At 37.4% G+C, this 22,322-nt stretch overlaps 1 protein-coding gene across 1 annotated transcript in view; it reads left to right on the top strand.

The window, feature by feature from the left end:
- Positions 1-22,322, top strand: part of rorab (RAR-related orphan receptor A, paralog b) — a 51,047-nt gene that overhangs the window by 1,176 nt on the left and 27,549 nt on the right. The window lies entirely within an intron of this gene.

Here is a 22,322-nt window from a genome sequence, read left to right as displayed (position 1 = left end):
TGCACGGGACAGCCACACCCCTTTGTCTGTCTTTGATTTGAGGATATTAAGTCAAAGAAATGTCGGTTAACGTGTCATTCGGTTGACTAGCACAGTTGACACAATGTAGACCGAGCAGATTTTAGCTCCGCTTGGCTTGGCAGAAATGTCTGTGGTAGTGTCTCTAAATACGGTTAGATCTCAGCGTAGACGGCATGGTTAGGCATGCTATGTTGCCTGAAATGCTGTCTAGATAGGCAGTTTACTTGGTTTTGGACACCGCCTGTGTGTTTGGCAGGCGTTGCGCTCAGTTTGTGCGCGCGCGCCTGTGTGGAGAGTGTGTGTGCGTAGCTGTTATGTAACAGGTCACACACAGAAGGAGAAGACATGAAGGGATATTTTTTGCAAGTATTTGTTTCATGTACACGAATCGACGTTTATGTCGTTTATGTTAAAACACTGCGATAGAGTAATCTGTTTATGAACAGCAGTGTAAAGCATTATTTACCCATGTGTTGTTGACACGCGTTTTTTTCCTTCTTTTTTTCGCGCGGTTGCTGTCTCGTTGTGCGGTTACGTAAGCAGGTAGCTTGATGGATCCACGCGCTTGAGTAGTTTCACTTTAGTAGGGCTCGGTGAAAGGGTCTGATACTCCTAACCTGCTAACCTATTTTCTCTAGTGTTTCTGCTCGGTTAAGATTAGTTTACCCCAGACTTGCCAACTGATTCGCTTGGTATTAAAAAGTAATACATTGTGGGGAATGCATGTTGGAAGTACAGCTTTTATTCGTCAGTGTTTTATGATGTGTTTATATGTTTTCTCATAAATTACTGTCAGTCAGACAACTTAATTAAACCATTTGTGCACTTATTTATTTGGTGCACACTGTAGTCAATTAAGGAATACTGGCAATGATCCATCACGTTGGTTTGGTTAATTATTTTTAATTATAACTATCTAATTACCAAATAATTGTGTAATACACACTTTGCACGCAACTCTGTTATTGACGCCAAAGAAATTACATTTTACAGCATGGTGGAAAAACAAGGAAATTATTGTAAGGTTAAACAAATTACAATTTTAGGATATAAGATATTAGGAGAAATATCATTAAGGCAAATCTCTAGCATTTTTCAGATATGGTTTGTAATATCAATGTTAAAAAGATATGTAGTAGGCTATTTTATGATTCCATGATGTAGGCCTGCAAATTTTGTGTGGGCCTGCTCATATGGTTCTCCTAAAATAATACTGCCATCATGTTCTCATGATGTTTCAAACCCATAAGACGTTATTTCTTTTCACTAGCACAAAGGAATAATTTAGGTACTGGTAATATTACTTTTCATCGTTTTATCTGTACAATAAAAGTGACTGAAGTTAAACATTATGCCTTATTTCTTCCTTGAGAATGGAAGATGGAATGGAAGAAAGACAATCATAGGGTTTTGGAACATGAGGGTGAGTTAATGATCATTTTTGGGCAGACTAGTCTTCATCCCCAGTAGCTTTTACTCTCTTCCTCTCAGCAATGTCTCTAAAAGCTCCATATTCTACACAACACAGGGACCACATACTCTGATGATGTTACGTAAAGTGTCTGGAGGTGGTGAGCTTAAGGGTGGACAACATGACTGGCACACACACTAGCACTCAGCCAAAATTGTGCAAGGCGATATCGGAGCCTCTTATGTCCACTTCAGGCTGTTGTGCAGTGAGGCGCAAGATTCTGCCTGACTTGGTGCTCAAGTGTAAAAGAAAAATGTCTGTATTATTCCAACACACAAAACATATCTCTATAGTGGAGAAGAATGAATCACTGTTCAGGGGCATTATTTACTTTAAAAATGACTTGATACACTTATGAAATATGTAACTCTATAAAACTCATATAGTTTAAATAATTTTAAGAATAAATATGCATTTATGTTTTTGTATCTCAAACTTGTAAAATGGCAGGATGGGCAACTGTCTAAATGAACAAATTAACTATTAAAAATGTTGTTTATTAAAAATTCAAATACTTTGGCATTATTTTATGTTCAAACCCTTTCCTACAAATCATTTTACAAATATCAATAACTGTTTGGATAATTAAAAAAGAAACTTTTGGCCAACAATTCTGATGTTTTCAAATGTCAGTGTGGTACAACCACAATCATTTATTAAGAAGTTAACAAGTATAAACAGTAAACATGACATTACATCATCCAGAGAAACTCAAGTGATGATCATTATGGCTGAATGAAAAGATTTTCTGAAAAACTGCTAATTTAATGTAATAGTTAGACTGGTGTACTTTTTGTATCAGGTGTTACAACCCATGTAAAACTAGGAATATTTTTAACTATTTCATCAAACATCTTTAAATTGTAATTAAAATGATATTTATCAACTTCAAAGGCTACATTTTAAACTGGCATTCAAGCAGAAGCCTGTTCAATGTAAATTAGTTGTAAAGATCAAGTGGAGCTTCCGAGTGAAAGGGTGCAATTTTAATCAATGTCCCTATGAAATGATAATGATAATAAGCTAATAATTTAGTTGTAATAAATTTAAGATAAGATTATACTTAAAAGATTATTGTGTAGACTAAAATGTATAGGTCTCAAATGTTAGTTTTATGTTGAAGTTGTTTTATACTTTCAAACCATTTTAGGATTATAATTTTAAATGCCAGGGAGCGCATTACAATTTATCTGGCAAAAAGATAATTTTGGGTAGGGCAGTCAAAAAGAAAAAACCTGTGCACTGATTTTTTGTTAATTAATACAACTTTACAAAACACATTATTTCTGACTCAAAAATATGCATTGACATCTTTTTAGGGGTGCAACGATAAATGCTGATATACACTGATGATATGTGGCCGATAACTATTTTGAATCGCACAGTCGATATTATACACAGCTAATTTTATGTACTACGGCTTTTGATCAGTAAGTCCTTATCGATCTGAAATCACTGTTAGTTTGAGTCGTTTATAACATGCATTTGAAAAAGCAACACTCGTCAAACACAATCATTATACATATTCTTTATTATCATGAAAATAACTGAAAAGGTTTTAAGACCAGCAATATAAATATATCCTTAAGCCATTTCCTGGAGCTGCGTGTCATAGTCATAGATATGTTTAAAGGCTAAATGTCTCGCCTGCGCTGCTGGCCAATTGAGTGGAACGTCTGCATTTGGCGGCCATCTTACCACAGGCAGCTCGCTCACTCGTAGCATTGAGTTTTAATGGTGCAGGTACTTTTAAATGACCATAAATTGCTTAATTTTCTACTGATTTTCAAACGGTTTAGTTTGTTATAAACATCAAAGATGTACCTATACCTATGAGCATCCAGAATTATAGCCACATTAATAACGTTTGTGAGAAACCAAACCGTTTGAAAATTGGTAGAAAATTGAGCAAGTGATGACGTTTGAGACTCACTCCGCCGTAACACATCTAGCCTTTACATATCTATGGTCATAGCTGTGTGTGCATGGCTGTTTCTCAATATGCGTTCTTCGACGATCTCGCGTCCTTGTGTTCTCGCTCTACATCATCATTAACAGTCAAAGATCAATTCCATTTCTCAAGTACAGAGGACGCATGAAAATACCTGGATGTGTTCTTGATATCGAGGATGCATCGAGTGCAGACTTGGTGCTGATATCTGGGGAGGTCAGGTAACAGGAAGATCGCACTCATCTCAATTCTCACAAGTGCGTTCTGTGTTCTCGCGACCTTCTGAGTTCGTTCTTCCAAGGTCGCCTGGCAAGACCAGTCTTCACGAGAACGCAAGTCCGTTATTTGTGTTCTTGGAATTGGGAAACAGCCTATGGCTTTGAGTGTAGCAGCATTTCACCGTAATTCATTGAGAAGCATAGCAAGCATCATCGGCCCATACATCGGTGCACGCCTACAAGATTTTTAAAAATACTTTTTTCAAAGCTTGTTTCATCTGCCAAATGCCTAAATGAATGTGTCTGCATTATAATGGCTGTAAGCCACCTTGCTTTCTAGATATTGAAAATAAATTTTTAATACAAACAGGGATAAATGGAATAAATATGGAAAATATTGTCTTGCGTTGTGTGGATGCCCGGAGACATAAGCGCAAAACAGGCCAGAGTGCCTTTAAAACAAGCAAGTTTCCAGTCGACTGGTGTTTTAGACGTGGCTATGACGCAGTCTTGTCTGGAATTGTGGAAAGACAGAAACATTAACATACACTAACACACATTTTCACAGAGGCAGAGAAAAACGCCCTATACTGTTATTTTGTACTGCAGTAGAGTGTTATTGCAGTGTTGACAGGCATAATTGGCTACAGGTGCACCCATCACACGCTGCCAGGCAGACTCCTTTCCACAGTCGCAAAGTGGCCAGAACGCTGACGTTTGGTGAGATGAGGCGTCTCTCTTGTACAGAGGGTATATGGGGTCTTTCAAAGGATGCACTTACTGGTTTAATTAGCTGGTTTTTACCAGGCTTTACTGTAACCTGAGAATTCCTGTGGATTTAGATGGGGCAGAACAGTGAAGTGAGTGATTATAAATGCAGTTGCTTAGGAGCTATAGCGATATAAAAGCAAGAAGAACTGTTCGTTTTAGGTCGAAGAGAAATGCGTTGTCCATCTGGCGAAATATTTGATTACATGATATTTTGAGAATCTCATTTTACTCTCATTTACCAAAGTCAGTTGTTCCAGGAAATCGTATGGGCTCAGTATTAAGTTTGAAACATTAAATACTAAGCGCCCTATTTTAACGATCTAAGCGCTTTGTCTTAAGTGCACAGCGCAACGTCTAAATGGGCGTGTCCGAATCCACTTTTGCCAATTTAATGATGGGAAAAATGGTTTGTGCGCCGAGCGCATGGTCGAAAAGGGTTGGTCCTATTTTTTTTATGAGTAATGGGAGTATTTTGGCGTAACATGCAATAAACCAATGAGAGTCTCAGCTCTCATCCCCTTTAAAAGCCTGTTGCGCTGGCGCTATGTCTAATCCCTATTTGTAAACTGAAGAAATAAGCAGAGGAAGAAGATCCCCAGTTTAAGATTAATTTTAAATAATTGTGTTGTTTTTCACTTGAATTGAAAATTTTTTTTTTATTAAAACCTTTAAAACCCGTTTTCTTTTAGTCATGGAAGTAAAAATGCAGGCTTTTAATTGCTTTAAATGTATGGCTATCCAATATCATAAAAAATTTATTTACAAGTATGTAAGAAAAGGTTTGTACTCTAAAAATACTTTATTTGTAACAAACAGGAGATAAAGAATTTACAAACGGCTCTTCGCACGTTTCAGCACTTGGACAGTGTTACAAGTTTTTTTAAGCATTACTTAAAAATGTTTCTCATCTCACCATATCCACAGGTACAGAGTCATCATATACAATAAATCCGTGAGGTAGCATTTAAAAAAACATTTAAAAACAGATGCATTTGTTTAAAGCAAAGCATTTATTTACTTACCAGGCTACAGGTGAAGCAGCTCTTTGCGCCTTATAACGTCTCATAATTAGTCCTCATTTATGTCCAAGAGACTCAATAATAATCTTTTACATTCAATCCTTTAATCTTTCATATTTAAAGCGTTTTTGTGCTTGTTTCATGTATGTGATAAGCAAACCCGCGTTGTCATCCCATTTATAGGCGCATATTACTAATGCGCTCTTTAAATAACAAAAAACATATTGTGTCATTGACTTTAGACTTTAGAGCAGGTTTTTGTTGGTCAATGGCGTAGTCTATTTTAGTTGCCTCAAAATAGCAACGCGCCAACAATGCACCTGAACACACCTCGTTTTAAGACCAGAACGCCCATGGGTGCAAAAGGGGGCGCAAATGCATTTGCTATTTAAACAACGTGGCACTAAACGTAAAAATGATAATTGCGCAGGGTGCAAACTAGCAAAAGACACTTGCGTCGCACATTGCGCTGCATTGCGCCGGGTGTTAAGATAGAGCCCCAAATGTTATTGTCTGCAATGCTGCCATTTGCAATGTCTGAGCTGAAAGTTACTCTAAAATATCTTAGAGAAAGACGTGGATGTAAGATGAAATTAGCTTTGCAGTTTCCACCTTCTTGCTTAGTGAGATTCCAGAAGAATGCTTTCAGAGCCAGGGGGAAGTGTACAGACCGAGTTCATCTGAATACATTGCGCTGTACTCTGTTCTCCCCGCTGGGCTGTAACCCTGGAACGAATTCCTCACCACAGCCTCCTGTTTCACCCACAGCATGCAGTGAAAAACTGCTAGACTGTTTACATTTAGATCAACCCCACATACAGGTTTCTGGGGTTAATGATCTTGGGTTATTGATTGTGCAATAGAGTGACTGAAGGCTGATTTGATTAGGAGTTAAAGATTGTGCTCCCCTCCCATAGTTTTATGAAGTGTTGCTTTCTATGAAAGAATGTTTTGTTAAATAACTAATAATCTATAATAATGTTCTTGTGTCAGAAATGTTAGCGCTTGAATTTATGTTTAACTAGATTAGCTGTCAGTGCACACACACTGACCTTCCAGGAAAAGACATTTGAGCTGGATGTTTTTTGCAAAGAAGTGTGCCGCAGAACAGAGTCCCAGTCTAAACAATAAGAATCTCTTTTTGTCGTTTGTCACAGTGTCATGTCAAACATGCAGGGCAAAACATCCTCCTTGTGCAGCTGGAGGAATACTCAGTGTGTCTTTCTTACAAACACACAATCACACATTCCTGGATGGATGCACATTTTGTGGCATTGATGGAAAGTTAGACTTTTGTTGAATGATGTCAGAGCAGCTGGCAGACAAGCTGTAATTTTAAACAGTGCATTGTTAATTCACCACAGACAAGTGAGTGAATTAAACGTTTAGTAAGAGTGCAGTTTTGTTTTAATGTGGTCTGTGCAGGCATACTGATTTAAAACTTTGTTTTGCAGCATGATTAATGCAATGAAGTGGAATTCTGCTATGTTGCGATATAAAATAATGCCCATCTTATCCGCTTGTTAAAGGGGTAGTTGAGCCAAAAATGAAAATTCTGTCATCGTTTTCTCACTCTCATGTTGTTACAAACCTGTATAAATGTCTTTGTTCCGATGAACACAAAGGAAGATATTTTTAAGGCATGTTTGTAACTAAACCGAGCATGAGTCCCAATCACGTTCATAGTATTAAAAAACCAACTACTATTTTGGAGAGCAAAGTGCACCTTTTTAAAAATGTTATAATAGTATTATTAATGTCATGTGCTCAAAATATGTCAGAACCTTTCAACGAAGAATGCACAAACAGTTATTATCAAAATAATGTAGTTTTTGAGTAATTATCAGGCATTGTTTTAGTCAGGAGAAGATATCTTTATTCTATTTGCGTACAGAAAGGTCATCCGTATACTACATTATATGTGGATTCTGCCAGGTAGGAGTAAACATCTAATTCATTACGCTATTGGACTGAGGCCAGGCTATTTGTCTTTAGTGACAGTTTTCCCACTGGGAAAGGCAGGTGCTTCAACTACACAGAAACAGCACATCTGTAAATGAGCTGGGATGTGTACTGTGTACCCTGAAAACAATTGTTTTTCTTGCATATGGTGTGCTGATTCACTCACTGTATCTGGTGATAAAAGGCATTGTACCTTTTAAAAGCGCTTTCTTAATGAACAAGATAACAAGCGTCAGGGGGGGATTTTGTGAAAAGGAAACCAGTAGTCATACATCTTAGTGTAGCAGTACTGGACAGTACAGTATACTGTATGTAGTATAATATCAGATGCACTTAAGAGGGCTTTTCATACGTTTTCTTGTAAATTAGCATTTTTTTATCAGGCTCTTATATGTTTAGTTTCCATAAGTTCACTTTAATGCCAAGGCAAAGATTATTAGTCAGTAATTTTTTTTTTACAAATGTCACTTCATCCAATTCATTGTAATTTCATTGTGACTTTCTTAAAGGCGCAATAGGGGATGTTTCCGCCAACTGAGAATCCAAAGACCGTTACTGATTTTTTTAAATAAGTGCATGCGTAAGAATAGCCTCCCTCCTTCACAGCTCACTTCTAGGGAACGCTCGCGTCAGTGGATTCATTATGTGAAATGATATGATAATAAACACATAAGACGTAAAGTTAGATCAGTCGACGCTACTCCCATTAACTAGCATGTAGCAGACTGGTCACTGCCTTACAACTACAGTACAAGAACAACGTCGATATACCTGAATAACACTACAACAATAATTATTCCACAAAGAAAGAATAATCACTGTTACCTGTTGAGGAGAATTTTTGTGAACTTGAAATGTTTCTCCAATAACGACTCTGGTTAGATTACGTTATTCTGACAATTTTCTCCTCTTCTCAGCGACTTAAAAAGTCTTTCTTTTACGTCCTCCTTCAGGTTTCTTCTCTTCTATGGTGCAAATTCGAGGAGGAAAACAGGAGTGACAAACCGAAACTAAAGACGGAGTTTCATGCGCCATGCGCATGCGTCACTCATGTAAAGTTACTAGAGCGTGCACGTCTCTCACAAGGAATGTAATGGCAGTGATTGACAAGCCAGAGCGCCAAACGTTGACGTGATGATTGCGTCAACGATTGGCTGATGTTTTTAAGGCCCTACCTTATGCACAGATGACATATATTAATATTATTACTTTCAGTGCACCTAATAAATAGTCTTTTATCATTTAGTAAAGACAGTTTCAAGTAATATTGCAAAAATGTATTAAACAAACATCCTCTTTTCCACTTTTAAGTGCATGCAGGCTTTTGTGGCAAAAACTTCCACTTATAAAAATACACTTTTTTGGAAAAGACATAGTAAACAATTGCAAAATCACTAAAGATGTAACTAGAAACATCGCAAATGATGATTAGGTAGTAATGTGGTCCATGTGACTGCCACATACGGGTTGTATTCAGGTCCAAGCCACAGTGGACACAAGTTTGAATGTCATCCATGATCTTTTTACATGTCGTCATTCATCGAATACATTTTTGTGCACTTAAGCCCGGGATTCACTGCACGATTATTGGCTGTCCCAGACGAAAGATTGCCATCGTGAAACAATCGTCGCGATTTCTGTGATCGTGGCTCTTCATCGGTGGTCCTATATCGTACAGTGAGAGAGGTTCAAAGACAGCTGGTTTCCCGGTCTTGCGTCCAAAGATAGCTTACGATAGTTTTCTGACAGTGTCAGAAATTCAGCATGATCACAGTGTGTTTGCTGCTACGACTTGCGTACTGGTATTTGTTTACCACGAGCGCTTGGCGCTAACGTGTGACGCTGAAGCTTCCGTGTCATCATCGGACAGTCTACATGCTTGTTGTACCCAAGTTTAAACGATCCATGTCGCACAGTGTGATAAGGTAGTGATCTTATAGGAGTGCAAAATACTGCAGTGTATTTCGGACTTTAGAGGGCAAGTAGACAAAAATGGCCTTTAGCGGATCATGGCAACAAATTGACGTGGAGTTCATCAGATTCTGATAGAAAAAAATTTCTGAATGGCGCGAGACCAGGATTAAGCACATGTGAAGCGAAGGTATTTGATATATAATATTATACGTATACTACATATAATAGTACAGAGAGCATTGTCATTTTTGACGGAGGTGGCATTTAGCTGCTTTTGCATCTGAGCTCTTCATTTGTAAAGTAGAAGAACATAATCTCTTTACACCATTCTCCTGGTTATAAACCCAGATCTAGTTATACTAGGTACAGAGCGGCCATAGTGAATGCTAGTTCATTTTGTTAATATTTGTATGTTCTGTTCTTTTTCTTTACCAATGGGGAATATATTATAAAAAAAGGCAGTTGATGCCCTTGAACTTATGTGTCAACGTGCCCCAATAGCAAACCTTTGTAATAAAATGGAACTCAACATCTATTATTACAAAAACATTAGACTTAATAAGGTAGCTTTGAAATTGGATTTTTTTTTAACATGACATACAAAACCACTGCTAGAGAAAACAAGTCAATACTCAATTCTTCGTTTGTGCATTTAAATGCATGCATTTGGTAAAAATGTATGTCTGGATACAAAAAAGCTAATGTCCACTACTCTTACCTGTATTTACTTTTACTTTCTCTCTTTTTTGTCTCTATTACATTAAGCGTGTGTTTAGAGTAAACGTGGAGACAAGAAGAGAAGTTTAGGCGTGACGTTGGCCACCTCCAAACAGGGCAAACCTGTTGTCTGAACCACTGCATCAATTAAAACTAGATGCATAAGCACTGCCCCGAGTCTGTCGTGTCAGATGTTCAGAATTGAAAAGGCACTCGTTCAATTTTGTTAATGAACAAAAACCGCATTAGTCTTCTGGATCGGTCTTTGATGAATTTGAGATGGTGAGAGCGAGCAGCAGTGTAGGCCTGTGGCCCAGAGAAATCTGCATCCAAAGAAAGACCGATGTGGAATTTTAAAACGGAGATGACGTCAATAAAGCTGCTCCATTTTTCCATTGAACTCAGACTGTGTCCTTTTAAACACATCAGCCTGAAGCTGAGCCTAGTAACTCTGTTCAAACAATTCATCCTCTCTCTCTCTCTCTGTTTAAATGTGCTGTAGTTATAAACACATATGCCTTCACCTTTGCTGACTAGTTATAGTCAGATAAACATCTGTCAAGTGTGATTGAGAAGAAGATGCTTATTAATGGTTTTTTGGCACTGATAGATGTCTGCTTGAATTGAGGGATGTAATGGCTGGCTGTGTGATTTGGTGACTCAGATGCATTAGCAGCTCTCATTCACACCTCACAGCGGGTGAAAGACAGACTCGGGTTATTTACCTGATATCTCACTCTTAGAGCCGCTTTCTGAGTGCTTTTAATAATAGAATTTATGGCTGACTAAAGTGTTGGTACACATTTATTTTTAAGCAGCAGGTTTTCAGCTTGACATGAAAAAGATCCTCAAATGCATTCAGACAGTCACCTCTTCTAGTGTTTTTATAAACGAGTGGGTGAAACAGTTACGCAAAACAGTTAGAGCGCTAAAATGTTTTAGTTGGTGCAGATTATGAAATGTACACTAAAGATTTCAGCTGGGATGGAGTGAGCATGTGCACCGAGAGGAGATACTAGTGAGGTTGTTGTTAGTGGAAACCTGGCAGGGGCTAAAATGAGTAATTTGACAGATGCAGTATCCGGATGGGAGGGAGCAGTGAGTTGAGCCGTGGGCTTATGTAAGATGAAGCTAATCCTTAGTGATTGGGATTATATAAAGTCTAAAGTGTATTTTATTCTCTCTCTCTCTCTCTCTCTCTCTCTCTCTCTCTCTCTCCTTTCTGCGCATTCACATTTTATGCTTGTAAATAAAAAAGCAACAGACATTCTCCTTTCAACCGTGTCATTCTCCCGTTATGTGCAAAAATGAATTGTACATTTTCTCTTTAGGCTATACAAAGGAAGCATTATTTACAAACATCAAATTTACTAATAATTTTAATAGCATGACACCTACACATTTACTTGAGACTAATCCTATAAGCCATGTGAGGGCAGTATACTTCACTGTGACCTTTTCTTTTACCGTAAAATGAGATAAAATCTCAAAGTGCTGTTGTGGTAACATGTCATGGGAGAGCAACATATTGCGTAAGCATCCATGCTTACATCTTCCCACAATGCATCTGTACATCACCAGATGGTTTAATAAACACATTATTGACAGAACAGCAGTTACTCCTATTTGTAGTAGCTTTTCATTCTGTTCATCTGACGTACATCAGTCCCTCCAGAAAAACGGGATTATGCGATCGCATGATTTAATGCATAATCAGCCAAAGTACGCATATTTATGCGGGGGCAGCATTTTTTCAAATACACCGCACTTTCGCCGCATAAATTGCAGATGTCCGCGCGCAAAATATGTGGGGCTTGCATGATTTCATCCCCACATTTTCAATGCAAAAAGTCACATATATCTTGAAAAATGTTGCATTTACTACACACAAGCGCAGCCATGTTCCATGTTATGGGAACGTTATGAAGTGATGTAATTACACGAGGTGAACATCATTGAAAAGCTGCAAACCCCAACCGCAGTTTTTGCAAGTTCCCGCAATTTTTGCAAGGTCCCGCAATTTTTGCAAGGTCCCGCAATTTTTTAAAGTTCCCGCAATTTCATCGCATAAAATTGCATAATATCCCGCATATTCTATCACATTTAAAAAAACATGTCGCAAGATTAAGGATTTTTGAACGCATCAATCACAAAAAACTACACATTTTTCTGGAAGGACTGGTACATGATACTGATAAAGATGCATACATCTTTCCCTTGTTTTTTCTTGCTGTTTGCACATAGATCTCTAAATTCACATATTCCCTGAAAACTAGATTTTAATAATCCCTTTGGATGTTTAAGCCCTGTTATCCTGCTGCTAACTCAACCTCCGTGATCTCTTTATGTGATCTCCCGCTCTCTCCCTCCCTTTGGTGCACAACCATCGCTTTCCTGTCTCGCAGTAGGGTCCAATAGGCTCCTCATTAGGCCCGGCAGGAGCACGTCAACATGCTTTTTGCTTCAGATTTTGTTCAGATTAATATGTTGTGAATGTTTATGAGATGTTGCGCAGTGTGGTGAACCGGGGCGGTTTCGTCGACCTTTTCCTCTTTCATTTTATTTTCCTTCCCCTGTATTTGTTGTTCTTTGTAACCCGGGACTGCTCCACTAACCCAATTTGGCATAATCTCTGTGCTGTGCTGTAATACACAGTGGGAGTGTTTGTAGAAGTGCTGTCTGGATCTCTGTGGGTGTGTGTCTGTGTGTGTGTGTGTGCTCGCTCGCGTGTGTGTGTCTGTTACGTAAATGTGATCATCATCTCTTTTAAGCTTGTCAGCCATTGCCAGAAATAGACTGATGGAAAAATACAAAGAAAGAGTGTGAAGAGGGTGGAAGAGAGAGAGAGATGGATTGAAAAGACGATTAGATGTGAAACTCTACCTGCCATCACACTGATTGATCTTCAGTCTTCTGCGTTTCCTCTGGCCTGAGCTCAGCTGCCAACAGATATTAATTTAGCACAGATACTTTATCTTATCTCCAACTCTGATGCTTTGACTTAACACTGATCATTTATCTCAACTCTGATGCTTTATCTCAACTCTGATGCTTTAACTCAACTCTGATGCTTTAACTCAACTCTGATGCTTTAACTCAACTCTGATGCTTTAACTCCATCTCTGATGCTTTAACTCCATCTCTGATGCTTTAACTCCTTCTCTGATGCTTTAACTCCTTCTCTGATGCTTTAACTCCTTCTCTGATGCTTTAACTCCAACTCTGATGCTTTAACTCCATCTCTGATGCTTTAACTCCATCTCTGATGCTTTAACTCCATCTCTGATGCTTTAACTCCATCTCTGATGCTTTAACTCCAACTCTGATGCTTTAACTCCAACTCTGATGCTTTAACTCCAACTCTGATGCTTTAACTCCAACTCTGTGATGCTTTATCTCCAACTCTGTGATGCTTTATCTCCAACTCTGTGATGCTTTATCTCCAACTCTGTGATGCTTTATCTCCAACTCTGTGATGCTTTATCTCCAACTCTGTGATGCTTTATCTCCAACTCTGTGATGCTTTATCTCCAACTCTGTGATGCTTTATCTCCAACTCTGTGATGCTTTATCTCCAACTCTGTGATGCTTTATCTCCAACTCTGTGATGCTTTATCTCCAACTCTGTGATGCTTTATCTCCAACTCTGTGATGCTTTATCTCCAACTCTGTGATGCTTTATCTCCAACTCTGTGATGCTTTATCTCCAACTCTGTGATGCTTTATCTCCAACTCTGTGATGCTTTATCTCCAACTCTGTGATGCTTTATCTCCAACTCTGTGATGCTTTATCTCCAACTCTGTGATGCTTTATCTCCAACTCTGTGATGCTTTATCTCCAACTCTGTGATGCTTTATCTCCAACTCTGTGATGCTTTATCTCCAACTCTGATGACGCTTTCTCTCAACTCTGTGATGCTTTATCTCCAACTCTGTGATGCTTTATCTCCAACTCTGTGATGCTTTATCTCCAACTCTGATGACGCTTTCTCTCAACTCTGTGATGCTTTATCTCCAACTCTGTGATGCTTTATCTCCAACTCTGATGCTTTATCTCCAACTCTGATGACGCTTTCTCTCAACTCTGATGCTTTATCTCCAACTCTGATGCTGTAACTCAACTCTGATGCTGTAACTCAACTCTGATGCTGTAACTCAACTCTGATGACGCTTTCTCTCAACTCTGATGCTGTAACTCAACTCTGATGCTGTAACTCAACTCTGATGACGCTTTCTCTCAACTCTGATGACGCTTTCTCTCAACTCTGATGACGCTTTCTCTCAACTCTGATGACGCTTTCTCTCAACTCTGATGACGCTTTCTCTCAACTCTGATGACGCTTTCTCTCAACTCTGATGACGCTTTCTCTCAACTCTGATGACGCTTTCTGTCAACTCTGATGACGCTTTCTGTCAACTCTGATGACGCTTTCTTTCAACTCTGATGACGCTTTCTCTCAACTCTGATGACGCTTTCTCTCAACACTGACTGACGCTTTATCTCAACACTGACTGACGCTTTATCTCAACACTGACTGACGCTTTATCTCAACACTGACTGACGCTTTATCTCAACACTGACTGACGCTTTAACTCAACACTGACGCTTTATCTCAACACTGACGCTTTATCTCAACCCTGATGCTTTATCTCAACCCTGATGCTTTAACTCAACACTGATGCTTTAACTCAACACTGATGCTTTAACTCAAAACTGATGCTTTAACTCAAAACTGATGCTTTAACTCAAAACTGATGCTTTAACTCAACAGGTAGGCAGCGTTGAATATGTAAAAGAACCAACACGAGAACCAAGGACAATGGCAACATGAAGGCTATATATACACACATGGCAATCAGGGATAACAAGACACACCTGGAGAAAATTAGGGCGAGGTAACACAGAAAGACTTCAATGACCATTGTCTTTGTCACACGTAAAATAATAAATATGACCTCATGTTGTGTCAACCACACTGCCTCCGAAACTTTCATCATTCATAAAAAATTTGGACCAGGTTCAATTTTCGATGTTTTTCGCATCCGTAGCAGGAATTTTGAGAGGTGTTTAGACAAGAAAATACACTCTAAAAATGTTTTTGTAGAAATTACAGTGTTACTGGCAGGTGTTTGCAAGTCTTTAGGTGTGTTCAAGTTCATGCGGCGCTGCACACACCGATCGGCGATGTGTGCCGCTTGCAGTTGAGGGAGGAGTTGAAGACGGAGTCGCCAAGTTGGACACTTGCTGCTTGCCGTAGTGACGTGTTCGCCGTATTTTCTTTTTGTTTTTCGCGTATAAAGTGAATTCGATTGTGAATTTGTTAAAACCAAACCTTTTAATGAAAAAGCTGCATAACTAAAGCAATTTTCTTACAGTGCATGCAACCACGTACACAATATATTTTTTATCATTTTCTTATTTATATAGCCTATTATTTTTCTTCGTGACTATTTTCTAGTGTAAATATTTACATTACAATGATTTTGGACAAAAATTATTCATGTGAAACTTTGAGTCTCATCAGTTGTCAACTGAGTGGTAAGAAAATGTATTGGCAAGTATACAGTACAGTGTGCAAAATACATTCAAGCACAAAATCAGTTCTCTTCAGTTTTAGCTAAATTAGAGCAGCAGAAATGCAGAAGTTGTGAGGTTATCATTGTCTATTCTGAATCTGTTATCATTGCAGCACACATTCTCTTGTTGCTCATATATTTTAGTGACAACAGCAATATTAACAAAGGGAATAATCATAATAAACATTTCTTCCACCAGTTTATATGATTGGAGCCAGTTTTATTAGAGTAATTAAAGACTGTCACCTGGCTGGAAAGTTACCAAGCAACATAGCAACTTGGCAGGTTAATAAAGAATTTGGTGACAGGTGCACTTTACAACAGCTTCAAAACAGTTTGTCTTGTCCAATGAGAATTTAGAGTTGAAACTAAATGTTTCATCATTTTTGTTTGACACTGCTCCATTTGTGTTTGACATTGATGAATTCAGGGGTTTATTAGTGTGTGTGTTTGTGCTCCAGGGTGAAGGGGGGGAGTGTATAGCCAATACTAGAGCCTGTTTGTGTAAAGCTTGTCAGTGAAATAAGTGTGATCTTTAAACTGGAGATAATATCAGTCGTCATTATAACTGACAGTCACTGATGCCAGTGGAGTTAAGAGTTTAAAGAGTCAAGTGCAGGAGAAAGAGAGAGATAGTAACAACATTGTGGCTTGTCTAATTCACCGTCCACTGAATTCTTGTCTCATAGTCTAAATGAGCATGTCTAAGTAAGCGTTGTGAAACTTTGACACCGTTTGGCCTTTATGGCCCCCAGGGTTAAAACAATGAGGCACCTCTTTTGTTTAGATGAGAAAGCAGCAAAACAGAAAGATTTATATCAAAAGAGTATTTGAGTATTTTCCCACCAGAGTAGAATTAAAAGGATAATATAATTAAATATGAAATTATGTCTGTCACCCTCATGTCATCCCAAATATACATGACTTCTTTTCTTCAGTTAAACAGAAAAAATTATTTTATATTAAAATGTTGTTATTGTTTTATATCAGAGCCTATGTGGTAAAGCACATACATCCATCATTAAAAAAGAGTTTTTGTTAAACTAAAAAATATTTCATAAGTTACGCACCCTTATGCCATTGGATGTGTACAAGACTTTCTTCTTTTAGCTCAATACAGTCTGAGTTATGTAAGTAATAATTGATGACGGTCTGTTGAATTATAAGAAAATAATGCACATTATTTTCAAATAATTCAAAAGACCGGAGTCAATTATTCCTCTTATACCACGGTTACCACAAACCTACGCTCTGGTGTCTATTTTTAAGACATTTTAAAGGTTAGGTGTGCAGTTTACAGAAAATAATCAACACCCATGGAACAATTCTCAGCCAATCAGAATAAAGCATTCAACAGGCCCGTGGTATAAGTAAAAAAAATACTGCCTCTTTTTAGCTTTGTATATATTTATAATATATATATATATTAGGGCTGGGTATTGTTAGGAATTTCACAATTCGATTCAATTTCGATTCTTGAGGCTTCGATTCAATTCGATTCGATTCAATTCAAAATTGATTTGCTTGCTTCGATATCGATTCAATAATAAGTAAATACACAAGCAATTAAGTACCTGAGTATATTTTTAAATAATGTGTGTAGTATTACTAATGTTTGATCACGTTGATGGTCAAGGCTTGAAAGAAGTGCTGCTGTTTGCCATCTTTGATCTTTCTGTTTTGATAAAGCGCGTCTTACAACGCTGAACGCTCTCACTAGAGTGTTGCCCACAGCGGTGCCACTTGCCGGGGGGGCTGAATCGATTCATAGGATTTGATGAATCGATATTGAATTGAGAAACAAATAATAGCAATGCATTGATGAATCAATATTTTTACTAGGGATGGGCATTCGATTAAGTTTTCTTTGTCGATCGTCGGGAGAATTAACGATCGACTATCGATTAATCATTAATATTTTTTATAATAAAATTTGTTATTTAACTTTAATACTTAAAAAATGCAATGAATACAAATATACAGCGTGTTTTTCCTCGATGAGACCTTTATTACAAGATCAATTTGTGGCAGACAGTTAAACTATGTTTCAAACATATATGTGCGTGCATGTGCAGTGCTCAAAGCAGCGGAACCTGCAGCTGCGAGCCAGCCTTCTAAAACAGAGACCTCATTATTAGTTCCAAAATAAAAAAAACAGATTCATGTTTAACATTAAATTAAACAAAAAACATAATACTTAGATCTGAAAGGTTTTGTCAAAATGTAACTCAAAATTATTCAAGCCAGAAGAAAGTGCAAGATATTAGCCTTCCTAACATTAGGCTATAACAAATTAGGCATTAAAGCCTTGTGAAAAATAACTAACTTTAGTAACTCGCATAAAACTTCTGCACCAGTCTACTGATTTTTTTTTGAGAAATAAAAACATGTTTTGGGGTCCGACGCGACCGCAACCCATGGTGACCGTCAGTCCAGCCGCCGCCGAAAACAGCCGCTCTGAGGAGACTGACCGGGATGCACAGGTACCTCAGCGCTAACTTGGCTTATTCCGCATACAGAGTATGTGTGAAACAGCGTGCGTTTTGTGAGCCCCATTCACCATCGTTTAATTATACTAACATAGTCTTTTAGTTTTTATTTGTTGTAAAACAACAGTAGACACAAATTTACTATGGTCTCCAACTCCACAATATAGCCTACCATAACCATGTTATTTGTAGTAAAATTGCGGAAATACAAATCGTTTTTTATCTGCAAAAAAAAAAAAAAAAAAAAACATTTTCACAATGATAAAATCATGGCTAATTTTCCTAAGGTAGTAATTACAAAATTATATATGTTTGAAAGACGGAGATGCGCACCTGTCAATTTATTACATAACAGAGCGAGGCCAGAGACAAACTTGCTCATAAACGGGAGTAATATGGAATAATGTGTGCATCTTTGAATAACTGTAAGTATACATTTCTTTTAAATATATTTTGTCATATAAAGTTTTGAGACATGGCCTAATGCTTTTTTCACTGTTATTGCTCATCTAGGCTTATTGTGCGGGTAACAGCGTTTTTGACGCATTTACCTCAGAGATTATTTTAGCAATATTGCTTTTTTCCGGTAATAATAATACAATTTATATTTCAATCCTGTTTCATTGTCTGTTTATTTATTTCATTATGCTGTTATGTTAATGTGAGGATATTTATTTGCCATATGAAACGTTCCGTTAAATGAATACTTTTATATAATATTCAAATTATATGCGGAATAATGTCTGCATCTTTGAATAACTGTAGGAATACAGTTGCTTATTTTTGTCATAAAGTTTTGAGAAATAATAATATTGTGAGGATTTATTTCCATATGAGACGCTTTTTGTCGTTGAATACTCTCGTTTATTATTTGGAAATCATATACATACATAGTAGGAAATATATAATGTGGAAGGGTAGACTTGCAAAGTTACTCTGCTTATTTTTATTTATGATATATGTGGAGATAAATAAAGCATTGCAAAACTGCTGATTTGATCCATTCAGATCCTGACCACCAGGCTAGAGATTTTAAACATCCTTAATCCACACTTACTAGTCTGTCAAATACTATATAAAATATATTGTTTTGTGAAAAAAAATGATGCGGAAAAGTGTTCACAGAAAGTGTCAATCACATGAACGTTTTATATGCAGAATAAGCAGTCAGCAGCGCACTGCAACGGGTGCTTGACGGATTCGCCGCACACATACGCAAACGCACTGCATACTGAGTATTTGTGAAACAGGAGTTAGATAAAAAAATGCATTCGATTAATTGATAACAAATTAACGTTATCGACGAAATTCTTAACAATCAATTATCGATCGTCGATTAATTATGCCCATCCCTAATTTTTACCCAGCCCTAATATCTATATATAAACTATATTCCATATAATGTCTTGATATGTATTGACTGTCATTAAAATAATTGATATTATTTATATAAATAAAATGATGTTATTAGATAATAATTTATATTTATTGCGTAACATAAAGCATGTCACAAACACAGGGCATTTCTGTTACTGCATGATTTCATGCCAACTACTCTAGTTTGATGTCAGTTTACTTTATAAATCAATCCCTTTCCTGCATAATACCTTTGGCAGCACAGTGATGTATGAGCAGTATAAGCTTGTTTGATTTGTTTTGTCTGATCACAAAATGAATCTGTTTTGGATTGTGGGTTTGGTGCTTTGATGTGACTGATGTAGTATTTATAGCCCTAAATCAATAGATTTCACAGTCAAAGTTACAGTAAGGGAAAGCAGGGCAAAACTTTGTAGCTTTGGCTCTATAATTAAAAAAATATTTATGTTAGATTAATCCTAATACACACATTTCTGCTACACATGAACACTTAAAATTTGTTTGTGGGACATACTGTTATCATACAATTACACCGAAAGTGACAGGAATGCAAACTTACATCTTTCCCCCTAGGTGGGGTAATTGTAACACCTGCTAAAAATTGGTTTAAACACAAATAATTCAATAAAATTCTGTCTACTAAAGGTGGATATTTTTTATATTTCTGCCTATAATACATAGATATCCACACATTCATCCATCCATGACCCTAACAATCCTTGTATAAAGCATCAATGCATATAAATACTGTATGTCAAGTAGCCGTGTTACATTTACTCTTGGGTTAATTTTTTTGTTAAAGGGACAATCCACTTTTTTTGAAAATATGGTCATTTTCCAGCTCCCCTAGAGTTAAACATTTGATTTTTACTGTTTTGGAATCCATTCAGCTGATCTCCGGGTCTGGCGCTAGCACTTTTAGCATAGCTTAGCACAATCCATTTAGCATCACGCTAAAAAATAACCAAAGAGTTTCGATATTTTTCCTATTTAAAACTTGACTCTTCTGTAGTTAGACAGAAAATTAAAAGCTGTGATTTTCTAGGCAGATATGGCTAGGAACAATACTCTTAAACTGGCGTAATGATCAGTGACTTTCCTGATGTAACATGGCCGCAGAAGGCATAGTGATACTACGCACTGCCCGAAAATAGTTGGTTACTTTCAATAGCAGGGGACTATTTTCGGGCAGTGCGTAATATCACTACGCCTGCTGCAGCCATGTTACATCAGCAAAGTCCTTGATTATTACGCCAAAAGGAGAGTATAGTTCCTAACCATATCTGCCTAGAAAATCGCAACTTTTAATTTTCTGTCAGTCTTAGTACACAATGTAACTACAGAAGAGTCAAGTTTTAAATAGGAAAAATATCAAAACTCTTTTTGGGGGCGATGCTAATGGTCTAGTCAGATTCGATGGATTGTGCTAGGCTATGCTAAGGGTGCTAGTGCAGGAGAGATCGGCTGAATGGATTCCAAAACGGTAAAAATCAAATGTTTAACTCTAGGGGAGCTGGAGAATGAGCATATTTTCAAAAAAAGTGGAGTGTTCCTTTAAGGATATCAGTTTGAGGATAATAACTCAACTTGTGGCAAAAAATGCTATAATTTAGGCCTGATTATTGAATAAAACATTGAATTACTAAGTATTTCAAAATAAATCTAACCCCTTACAGAGTCACCTAAATGATGATATCTGTTTGAAAAGATAGTTCAAGTCTAAGCAATCAAATTGGTTTAAAAGGTCACTATGTCAACCTCTTATTAGTTTTCTGACACCAACTGACTTTGAAAGTCTATTATTGCCTCTGATAGCGAGCAGGGGCCTGAAAGCCTAAGTGTGTAGAAGTGAACCCAACCAACCTCACATGAACCCATTCAACTCACAATCACATGGGTTCACATTATAGTTGTGGTTTTGCTTAAAATAAGTGAGTTAAGTAATCAGGCCCTTGGGGTGTGAACTGAAGATTTGAAGAATCATCTGTATTGTTTCACTTTGAGAAGACTACCAGCATTTATACATTACGCATTTGGCAGACAGTATCCAACGTGACTTACAGCGAATTTAATCTATATATGTTTAATCAGCATATGTGCTCCCTGGGATCAAAGTTGTGACCTTTTTCGCTGCTAACAGAGTGCAATTAAGGCTTATTGTTATGAATAAAATTGATAAATAAACAAATGAATTCAACATTGAAGGAATATGTGGCTCCCTAAATATATACACACAAGCTTAATTCGATGGATTGTGTCGCCCTCCTGAACCTCTCGTTTAAATAGGAATGTATGATTCACCATGTGATCTGTTTTACCTTCATCCTGAGGGCAGTTTTCATGCCATCCCACACTGACTAATCTCTTGAAATACAGAAAGCACACATGTTCTGCTCTAAAAGCCGTCCTAAAAAATGTAATATCCCAGTATGTTACCCCCCTCCCCGATTACTGCCCAATGACACAATTTTTTTTAATCCATTGGGCTGTGTCCTCTCAACCTGAGATCAAGGATACTAAATTCGATCAAAATTTTGTTTAATATTTAGTACATGTAGTGAGAATTACAAAATAAGCATTTACTATGTCTCTAAATATGTAAATATCTAAATCTAAAATATATATTTATGATGTACAGTGTAGTCACTTAAAGGAACACGCCCACATTTTGGGTGTTTAGCTTATTCACTGTATCCCCCAGAGTTAGATATGTCCACACATACCTTTCTCATCTCCGTGCATGCTGTAACTCGGACTGACGCAGCCCCCGCTAGCTTAGTTTAGCACGAAGATTGGAAGTGAATGGCTCCAGCTTGCAAATTGCTCCCAATAAGT

This window comes from Misgurnus anguillicaudatus, chromosome 21, assembly GCF_027580225.2.
Source record: "Misgurnus anguillicaudatus chromosome 21, ASM2758022v2, whole genome shotgun sequence".
Classification (NCBI taxonomy): domain Eukaryota; kingdom Metazoa; phylum Chordata; class Actinopteri; order Cypriniformes; family Cobitidae; genus Misgurnus; species Misgurnus anguillicaudatus.
Note: the sequence above shows the minus strand (reverse complement) of the source record. Positions and strands in the feature narration are given on the sequence as shown.